The following is a 9,528-nucleotide window of genomic DNA, read 5'->3' as shown; positions in this document are numbered from 1 at the left end:
GAATCACTGATGTAAAACAATGAAACTGCTACTTTCAGAAGAACAATTTAAAAATACACCTGGAGAGTGACATGTTATTCTTACAGGTGCTCTTCGATCTGAGCTACACCTCCACTTGTAGCTTTTCAGTGGTTAATGAAGTTAGGAACCACAAAGACTTTCCTGCCTGAGCTCGCTTCAAACCTTGGTCCTCAGATCTCAGTCTCCTGAGTAGCGAAGGTTTCATGCATGAGCCATTGGAGCCCAGTGACACTATGTAATTGTACCAGAACAGATACAATGAAACTGTCACTGGCAAACAGTGTTGTATTGTCACATCTAATTAGCAAACTGGTGCTGATTTTAAAAATTTTGTTATTATAAAGGCGATGTACAGAGCAGTTACAGTTACATAAGTCAGGTAGAGGGTACATTTCTTTTTGAACAATGTCACTCTTTCCCTTGCTCTCGCCCAATTTTTGTCTCCCATCCCCACCCACAGTTGCATAGCTAATTTTCAACATATTATCTAGTGAGTACCACTGCTGTATTTGTTCACCCTTTGTCTCCCCATTTCTGTGCCCCTCCTTACATTCCCAAAGAGAGATAAATGAACAAACAAGACAAAAGGAAAAGAAAACAAAAACAACAACAGAAAGAAAAATCCTCATTTCCATTTCCTGGAACTCCTTTTGATAAATATTATTTTATATGATCAGAGGCATATAAGCGTTGCACCTTTGTGTTTCTTTCCTAAGAGTATCCTTCTTTGGTTGCACTGGGTATGAATGCCTAGAGTCCTATATAATCGTATCTCAGTATGTTTAAGATCTAGCTTCTGAATATGAGAGGAAACATTGGTACTGATTTTTATGCCAGAAAACTGTGCTGTTTTTAAAATATCGCTGGTGGGTGCTAGTGGCTCACATCTACAAACCTAGTCACCCAGGAGTCTGAGATTAGAGAATCTATGTTCAGCTTTATACCAGGCAGACAACTTGTTGGCAGTCTTTTGTTGTTGTTGTTGTTATTGTTTGTAGGGCTTGAACTCAGGGCCTAGAAGCTGTCACTGACTTTTGTACTCAAGGCTAGTTAGTGCTCTACCACTTTGAGCCACAGTGCCACTTCTGGTTCTCATAGGCTTTCCTTCCTGGGCTGCCTTCCAATAGCTATCCTCAGATCTCAGCCTCCTGAATAGCTAAGATTACAGGCATGAGCCAGTGCCTAGGTCCTTGATGCTCTTGTCTCTAAATAACTAACAAAAATCTATAAGCAGAAAGGCATAGGAATAATGCTAGTTGACAGTCATAAAGCTTATCGAAAGCTGGAGACCCTGCGTTCAAGTCTCAGCATTGGAAAAATAAAATAATAAAATACATCCCTACTCCTTTAGACAAAAAGATGAAATGTAAATGTGTAGAAAGAAGTCTATAAAAATTCCTGTTTCTATATTTTAACCATAATGATTATTAATATAGTGCATGTTTGTGTACCACACACATATGCTGGTCCTAGGGCTTGAATTCAAGGCCTGCATATTGTCCCTGAGCTTTTTTATTTCAAAGCTAGCACCCTACCACTTGTCCTACAGCTCCAATTCCAGCTTTTTTGTCATTAATTCATAATTTGAATCTCACTGACAAGTCTCAGCCTTGAAGCCCAAGCAGACTTCAAACCATGATCCTTAGATTCAGCCTCCTGAGCCTGTTTATTAATTTGTAGTAGTATCTCTTTTCCTAGCCATGTATATATTTAAATAAAAATTGAACTACATTATAATATTGTATAAATTGCTTGTTAATGTCTTTGTATGTCAATATCATTTTTTTTCATGCCAGTCCTGGGGCTTGAACTCAGGGCCTGGGTGCTATCCCTTAGCTTCATTTGCTCAAGGCTGGCATTCTACTACTTATTCCACAGAGCCACTTCTGACTTTATCGTGGTGAAGTGGAGATAAGAGTCTCATAGACTTTCTTTCCCCAGGCTAGCTTCAAACATCAATCCTCAGATCTCACCCTCTGACTAGCTAAGATTACAGGCATGAGCCACCAGTGGCCAGCTATGTCAATATCACTTATAATCATTATTTCCTAATTTGTTTATGAGCTGTAATTTAATAATCCCTATTTATGGAGATTTAGACTGTTTCCACTTTTGTTAATTGTCTTTAAAAGACCATTGTCTTTCCTGCAATATTTTTTCTTGTGAAATAAATGTAGGGAAGTAGAGAAGATTTGTACCTAAGATCATACTCTCAGAAACCTCTACAGGCCAGGCACCCATGGTTCACTCCTATAATCCTAGCTACTCAGAGGCTGAGATCTGAGAATGACAGTTTGAAGTCAGCTGAAGCAGAAATGTCTGTGAGACTCTTATCTCCAATTAACAAAAACCTGGAACTAATGCTATGGCTCAAGTGATTCAGTGTTAGCCTTGAAAACAAAAGCTCAGGAGCAGTGCCCAGGCCCAGAGTTCAAGCCCCAGGACCCGGAGGAGGGGGAAGAAAAAGGGGGAAGCTCTGGCTTTGCAAACACAATGTAAGCTACATACTTCTTGCTTTTCTCTGATTGTGGAGTTTCCTGCTTGGGCTGTCTTTGAGAGTACTGAGGATTATAGACATAAACCACTGGCACCCAGCTATAAGAACATTTTGAAAAAAATTCTTATGGAATGCTTCACAAATGTGTATAATCCTTGCTCAGGGGCCATGTTAATCTTCTTTAAATTGTTCCAATTTTAGTAAATGTACTACCAAAGTGAGCACTTGAAAAAAACTTTTTCCCAGTCCTAGGGCCTGGGTGCTGTACCTAAGACTCTGTGCTCAAGGCTAGTGCTCTACCACTCGAGCCACACCACCATTTCCAGATTTTTCTGTATAGTTTATTGGAGATAAGGGTCTCACAGACTTTTCTGCTGGGGCTAGGTTCAAACCGCTATCTTCAAATCTCAGCCTCCTGAGTAACTAGGATTACAGGTGTGAGCCACAGGCACCTGGCCAAACTTTTTAAATTAACAGTATCATATTAACTGTAGAAATTCAGAAAATTGTTTTAAGGATTACAACAAAGAAGCTAACAATGAACATTTTATGTCTTTTATAGAATTTTCTATACACATACACATCTTCTATACATATATACATTCTATGCATATATTTGTATACATACAAATATGTGTATGTGTATATACACATATATGTATCTATATATAGATATATGTATCTATGTATATCTCCATCTATATATGTGTATAGATGCATATATGTATGAATCTATGTGTGTGTGTGTATATATATATATATATATACATACATCAGTTTGAAACCAACCCTAGTCAGAAAAGTCTGAGACTCTTATCTCCAATTAACCATCAAGGAAATCTGGAAGTGGACGTGTGGCTCAAGTGATAGAGTGCCAGGCTTGAGTGAAAAAAGTCAAGCAAGAGTGAGTCCCATTGTTACCAGAATGTTGGAAAAATTTATTTCATTACCTTTTAGATTTCATAAAGTGCAGTGTATATAATGCCTAAACAAAGACTGTAAGATAATTGAAATTTTCTTTCAAGCAAAGTATAAAAAATATATTGAGCCTGTAAATTGCTCTGTGAAAAAAAAAAAAGAGTGAGTCCCAATGCCTATTCGAAATAATGAACAAACAAAAACCATGATGTCTTAGAAATCTATTTATGGAATAGAAGCATGTCCATGATGAGTTCTTAAAAGTCAATATGTAAGTTGAATGTATGGAAGTCTCAATTATTTTCTTTTATATTTATATACACAAATAAATTTATTTGTATTTCAGTCAAATGCTTACATACTTTAATTTTCTAATATATAAAATACATTCCAATGTGCTTATACAGTGTCAGCTTGTAGATATGAATTTCTGCTTTTGTATATAGTTTAGTTTATATATGTTTTTATATACTCTTCTATGATTATATAAATATATGCTCCTAGATTTAAGATAGGATTATGTTCCATTAAATTCATCATGAGTTGAAAATGCATCACAAGTGGAAAATTCATTTCCTACACAAAGCTATTGTACATCATGGCTGACCAGCACTGTACATAGCAATCTGGCTCTGGCTTTGTTTCTGTGAGGTTCTGACTGACCAGGGCTAAGCTTACTGCTACTGCCCAGCATTACACATGACAGCCACACCACACATTACTAATCTGGAAAAAGATAAAAATTCAAAATAGAATCTCTACTAAATATATATTGACTTTCTACCACCTGAAAGACGAAAAATGCTGACTTAAATCATGTTAGACAGATGTCTGTACATACTTACGTGAACTTAGAAAGACTAACATTTATCAGTGATTTCTCTGGCCAAAAGGCAGTCAGAGAAAAACATTATGTCTTCTCTAAGCAAAAACAAAACAACACACACACACACACACACACACACACACACACACACGCACGCACGCACACGCACACACACACACACACAAGCCAAGCCCATTCCCTTTCTGTAACAGCATTAATTTACTCATGATGGCAGTGTTCACAACTAGACACCTCCTGCTAGAGTCCATCTCCCAACACATTGTGGGTTAAGTTTTTAACACAGATACAGCTGTGTAGTAAATAGGAAAAATCTTTCTGGTTTTGTTTTTTGTGTTTGTTCTTGTTTTTTGGTACCAGTACTGGGGTTTGAACTTAAGGCCTTATACACGGACTCACATGGCTTTATAATAGCTCAAGGTTGATGCTCTATCACTTGAACCACACTTCCTCTTTTAGGAACATCTTTATCCATACCATAAAAAAAATAATTCTGTTAAGATTACCGAAAAAAAATCTAGGGGTTAGATCATCTTTTACAAGAGGATGTATTATACTAGTAAATAAAACAAAAATGAAAGTTTACAGCCCATTTGTTGATAGGAACTAACAATCTAATCATTTGTTTAAATTTGGTAAAACAGAAAAGATCTCAGAGTGTGACCAATACTTAAAAATTTGATTACTTCTTTATATAGGAGCAGTATCACTAACAGCTGGGGTAAACTTTTGCAGTTTTACACAATATTTCTTTGGGAGGAGTATTGTTATTTTGTTTGTTGTTGTTGTTTGTTGTTGTTTTGAACAGTGTCTTGCGCTGTAGCCCAGACTGGCCTCAAACTCATCATCCTCCTGCCTCAGACCCCAGAGGGCTATGAATAAAGGTATGAGCCACTATACCCAGTTGAATAACATTTTTATAGATGTTATTAAATATATGACATCCTCAGTTCTCCTTTGAGGAATCTTCTTATTTTTTAATAATATCAATAGCTTTAGGCTATAGACTTATTTTCTGTTATTCAGTCCTACACACTCCACAAGGAAAACCATGTTTGTATTAATGGATTTAACCATTGCTTTTAGAGCTTTGGAGATTCACCATAAAGAATTTCATATTGATATTTGAAACTTTCCATGAAACTCATTACATCTTAATACATTTAATTATCACTATACAGCAAGTTGCTAAGTCTTACAAATAGTGAATAATTAATAATAATAATTTTAATTCCTTGGTCTTTCTATAATCATTTACCCAAGAATCCTAACCTAGTCTTTGTTCCCTTTAGTATAGTCCAATAAGTCAGTCATATTCAAGTTTAAAATTCCTTTTTAGTCAGGCTCCTTCTGCCCTAATCTCGAAACCATGTTTAAATATGCTGAGCATGAAATTTTACCTAATCCCCATTTCATCTGTTGAGTTCTATCTCTGTCTCTTATGGTTTCCCAACATACCTGTTTTCTGTACATTATTGGATGCTACACAAACAACTTAGAGTCTTTTAGTTATAAAATAGTTTTCTTACAATGAAATCCTTTGCTATTTTTATAAGCATAGGCCTTTTCCTGCAGGTCAGCTTCAAACAAATACTATAAAATCATCAGCAAAGCTGGTAAGCATGTTTACTTGGAAAGACTAATAAGATCCTAATTTTGGAATCCTGATCTTTTGGCATCTCTGAATATGGAAGATGACGTGAGAAATGAGCTCATAACAGTGTGCTCAAATCTTCTCTGGGTCTAGCACACTGTTGTGAATGTACTAGGGCTCAACAAAGGTGTCTACCATCCCCACCCTGATCATCATCCACTAGCCAGCCAACTGTTTTGATATTTCTGATCTCTATACCTGGCACTTACTAGAGTAGACAGGAATAGTAACTGCTAAGGAAGGCTGAATTCAAAGTCTTCTGTGTCTACTGAATTATACTTTAGCAGTTATAGAATTTAATGCCTTGATTATAATGAATGAATTAATTGATTAATTTAATTAAACCAGAACTTTAAACCAGAACTTCTGATGCTCTTTACCTATTATATAAGAGTGCTTATTACTAAGGATAGTTTATTAAATGAATGAATCTTCTCTTTCACTCTCAATCCTGGTTTCCATTTTCATCACCAAAATGAATCAAAAGGAAGTTGTGAAGAGGGTGGACATAAAAGTCAGTTTCAGAAAATATAGTCTATTGCTGGGCAAAATTTTGCCTCAAGACTCAATGTAATCCACAATAACTATGCTTTCACAGTGACAACTGGGGGATATTTCGGTAAAATGTTACATTGAGCTACAGTGGACCTTTATTTTTTTTAGGTGTTGGTACTGGGACTTGAACTCAGGGCCTGGAAGCTATCCACTAGCTTTTTCACTGAATGAATAGTGTTCTACCACTTGAGCTACAGCTCTGCTCCTGGCTTTTTGATGGCCAAGTAGAGACAAGAATCTCATGGACATTCCTATCTGAGCTGGCTTTGAACTGCGTTCCTCAGATCTTGGCTTCTTGAGTATCTAGGATTAGGTTTGAGCCACCTAGGTATGTATGGCTCCTTCACACTTTTTGTCATTTTAACATAAATATCTACTGCTATATATTTTTTATCAAAATTCTTACCGAAATAATTAGTATACATGTAGGAAAATCTTATCAGATGAGCTGAAAAGCTCAAAAGCTATGTACATATGTCCATATCAGATGATGCTAAGTGAAATGAACCCCGAGATATGGACACAAGAGGACTGTCTTTGTTGTTAATTGTTTTAAATGTTCTATGTGATTTTTTTTGTTTCCTTGTATGTTATCTTCCCCATGGTATATCCTCTGTTGTCACTGTATTTGATTTTGGTACCTTGCATCTTGTATATACATTTGTCTAATCTGGGGAAGGGAAGGGGAATAACAAAACACTGAAAGAAGGACACAGGATGACCCATAGCAACAATGATACCCACAGGACAGTATATTGGAAACAAACTTTACAACTTTGGGGGGGGGGGGGGAGTGGGAGAGGTGGAGGAGGGACAACAACAAAGGAAGTAGTTACAATGATTGACAAGTAACGTACACATTGCCTTACTTATGTAACGGTAACCCCTCTGTATAGCATCTTTCAAAATAAAAATTTTTAAAAAGAATATGGAAAATTTAAAAAAAAACTCTTGCCCAAAATGAGGCGTTGAACTCACACAAGTGGTACCAGCCTTGTGTAAAAAAGCCAAGCAAGAAAGTGAGACCCTGAGTTCAAGCCCCAGTACTAGCACAAATAAACACATAAATAAACAAATCAGAAAATAAAGCAGCCAAGCTCAGGTTGCTCATGCCTACAATCTTACCTGTTTAGGAGGCTGAGATCTGAGAACTGCTGTCTAAAGACAACCCTGGGCAAAAAGATCTGTAAGATTCTTATCTCTAAGAGACTATCAAAAAAGCCAGAAGTAGCTCTGCCAGTAGAACATTGGCCTTGAGCACAAAAGCTTGAGGGTAAAACTCAGGCCCTGAGGACAAGCCTAAGACGGAAGGAAGGAAGGAAGGAAGGAAGGAAGGAAGGAAGGAAGGAAGGAAGGAAGGAAGGAAGGAAGGAAGGAAGGAAGGAAGGAAGGAAGGAAGGAAGGAAGGAAGGAAGGAAGGAAGGGAAGGGGAGGGAGGGAGGAAGGGAGGGGACTAGGATTTAGTAAATGTTCAAAGTTCCAAGGAAGGAAGGAAACCAGAATTTAGTAAATGTTCAAAGTTCCAAAATATTTGAATAATGGAGACAAAATTCAAGTCTACTTCTATTTGAATCTAAAACCTAAGATTTTATCTGCAATATCTGCTTTTGCCAGCTAAAATTCAAGATTCCTGGGTTTATTTGAGTTTAATTTTTTATATTTAGAAAGTGTACTTTGATAACTCCCATTTGTCAAAATTTTACTGAGCTTTGTCTTATCAGAATATTGCCACTGTTAGTTAATGATCATTTTGCACTATAAGACAATGGGCATTTCCCCATTGTTTGGTAGAGTCAATAAATGTCAACTAGATCCAACTGGTTCATAGTGAGTATAGGTTTAGGATTATGTTACTATTGTTGTTTGGCTGGTTGATTAGTTGTTTGTTTTTGGGTTTGGGTTTTGGTTTGGTTTTTTAGCGATGAGATCATAGCCCAATCTGATCTGGTATTCACTCTGTGGCCCAGTCTGACTCAACAATCCCTCTGACTCAACCTCCTGAGTGCTAGGATTACAGAAGCCTGGTTTGATTATTGGTAGGTTTTAGTTTTGCATCTTTGCTAATTTTCTCTTTACTCATTATATCAACATAGTTGAAGTCATCAACTGTCATTTTTATTTGTCCAATTCTATCAAACTTCTTTAATATATGGAGAATTCTAATGTTAGTTGCATAGATACTTACAATTATTTTCTACTTAGTAAATTAACCTTTTATAATTATGTAATGTCTCTATCTCCAGTAGTTTTATTTTCTCTGCAGTTTATTTTGGCTCAGTTTTTTTTTTTTCTTTTTTCGCTGGTCCTAGGTCTTGAATTCAGGGCCTGGGCACTATCTCTAAGCTTCTTTGTGCTCAATGCTAGCACTCTACTACTTGAGCCACTGTGCCACTTTTAGTACTTTCTGAGTAGTTTATTAGAGATAAGAGACTCATGGACTTCCTTGCCCAGGCTGGCTTTGAACTGCAATCCTCAGATTTCATGAGTAGCTAGAATTACAGGTTCAGCCACCAGCACCTGGTTTCAACTTTCTTTTGAATGGTGTCTGTATTATATATTTTTCCATTCTTTCATTTTTAACCCATCATATTATTATATTTAAAATGCATTTATTGCATTTTTGTATTTTGCATTATTGTGTTTTTTTGTCCATTCTGACAATATCTGCCTTTACTTTTTTAGTTTTTTGTGGTACTAGGTAATGAACTCAGGGCTTTGTGACTGCTAGGCAAGTACTCTACCACTTAAGCCATAGTACCCCAAGTCCTTTTGCTTTTAGTTTGGTTTCAGATTGGCTCTCATACTTTTGCCCAACGTGGCTTGGATCTTGATCCTTCTATCTCTGCCTTATAAGTAGCTAGAGTTACAGGCATGTGCCACTTGTTTTTGTTGTTGTTGTTTGTTTGTCAGTCATGGGGGCTTGAACTCTAGGCCCAGGCAATGTCCCTGAGCTCAATGCGGGTGCTCTACCACTTGAGCCACAGCGCCACTTCTGGTTTTCTGGTAGTTAATTGGAGATAAGAGTCTCACAGACTTTCC

The 9,528-nt window shown here is 36.8% G+C and overlaps 1 non-coding gene across 1 annotated transcript; it reads right to left on the bottom strand.

Moving 5' to 3' along the window:
• Window positions 1–2,633: 2,633 nt before the first annotated feature.
• LOC122099249 lies at window positions 2,634–2,743 on the bottom strand. Its single transcript, XR_006145883.1, has one exon. It is a non-coding gene; the product is annotated as a U6 spliceosomal RNA (small nuclear RNA).
• Between the last annotated feature and the right edge of the window lie 6,785 nt (window positions 2,744–9,528).

This window comes from Dipodomys spectabilis, unplaced genomic scaffold, assembly GCF_019054845.1.
Source record: "Dipodomys spectabilis isolate Male_0828 unplaced genomic scaffold, ASM1905484v1 ptg000506l, whole genome shotgun sequence".
In the NCBI taxonomy this organism is placed as follows: Eukaryota; Metazoa; Chordata; class Mammalia; order Rodentia; family Heteromyidae; genus Dipodomys; species Dipodomys spectabilis.
Note: the sequence above shows the minus strand (reverse complement) of the source record. Positions and strands in the feature narration are given on the sequence as shown.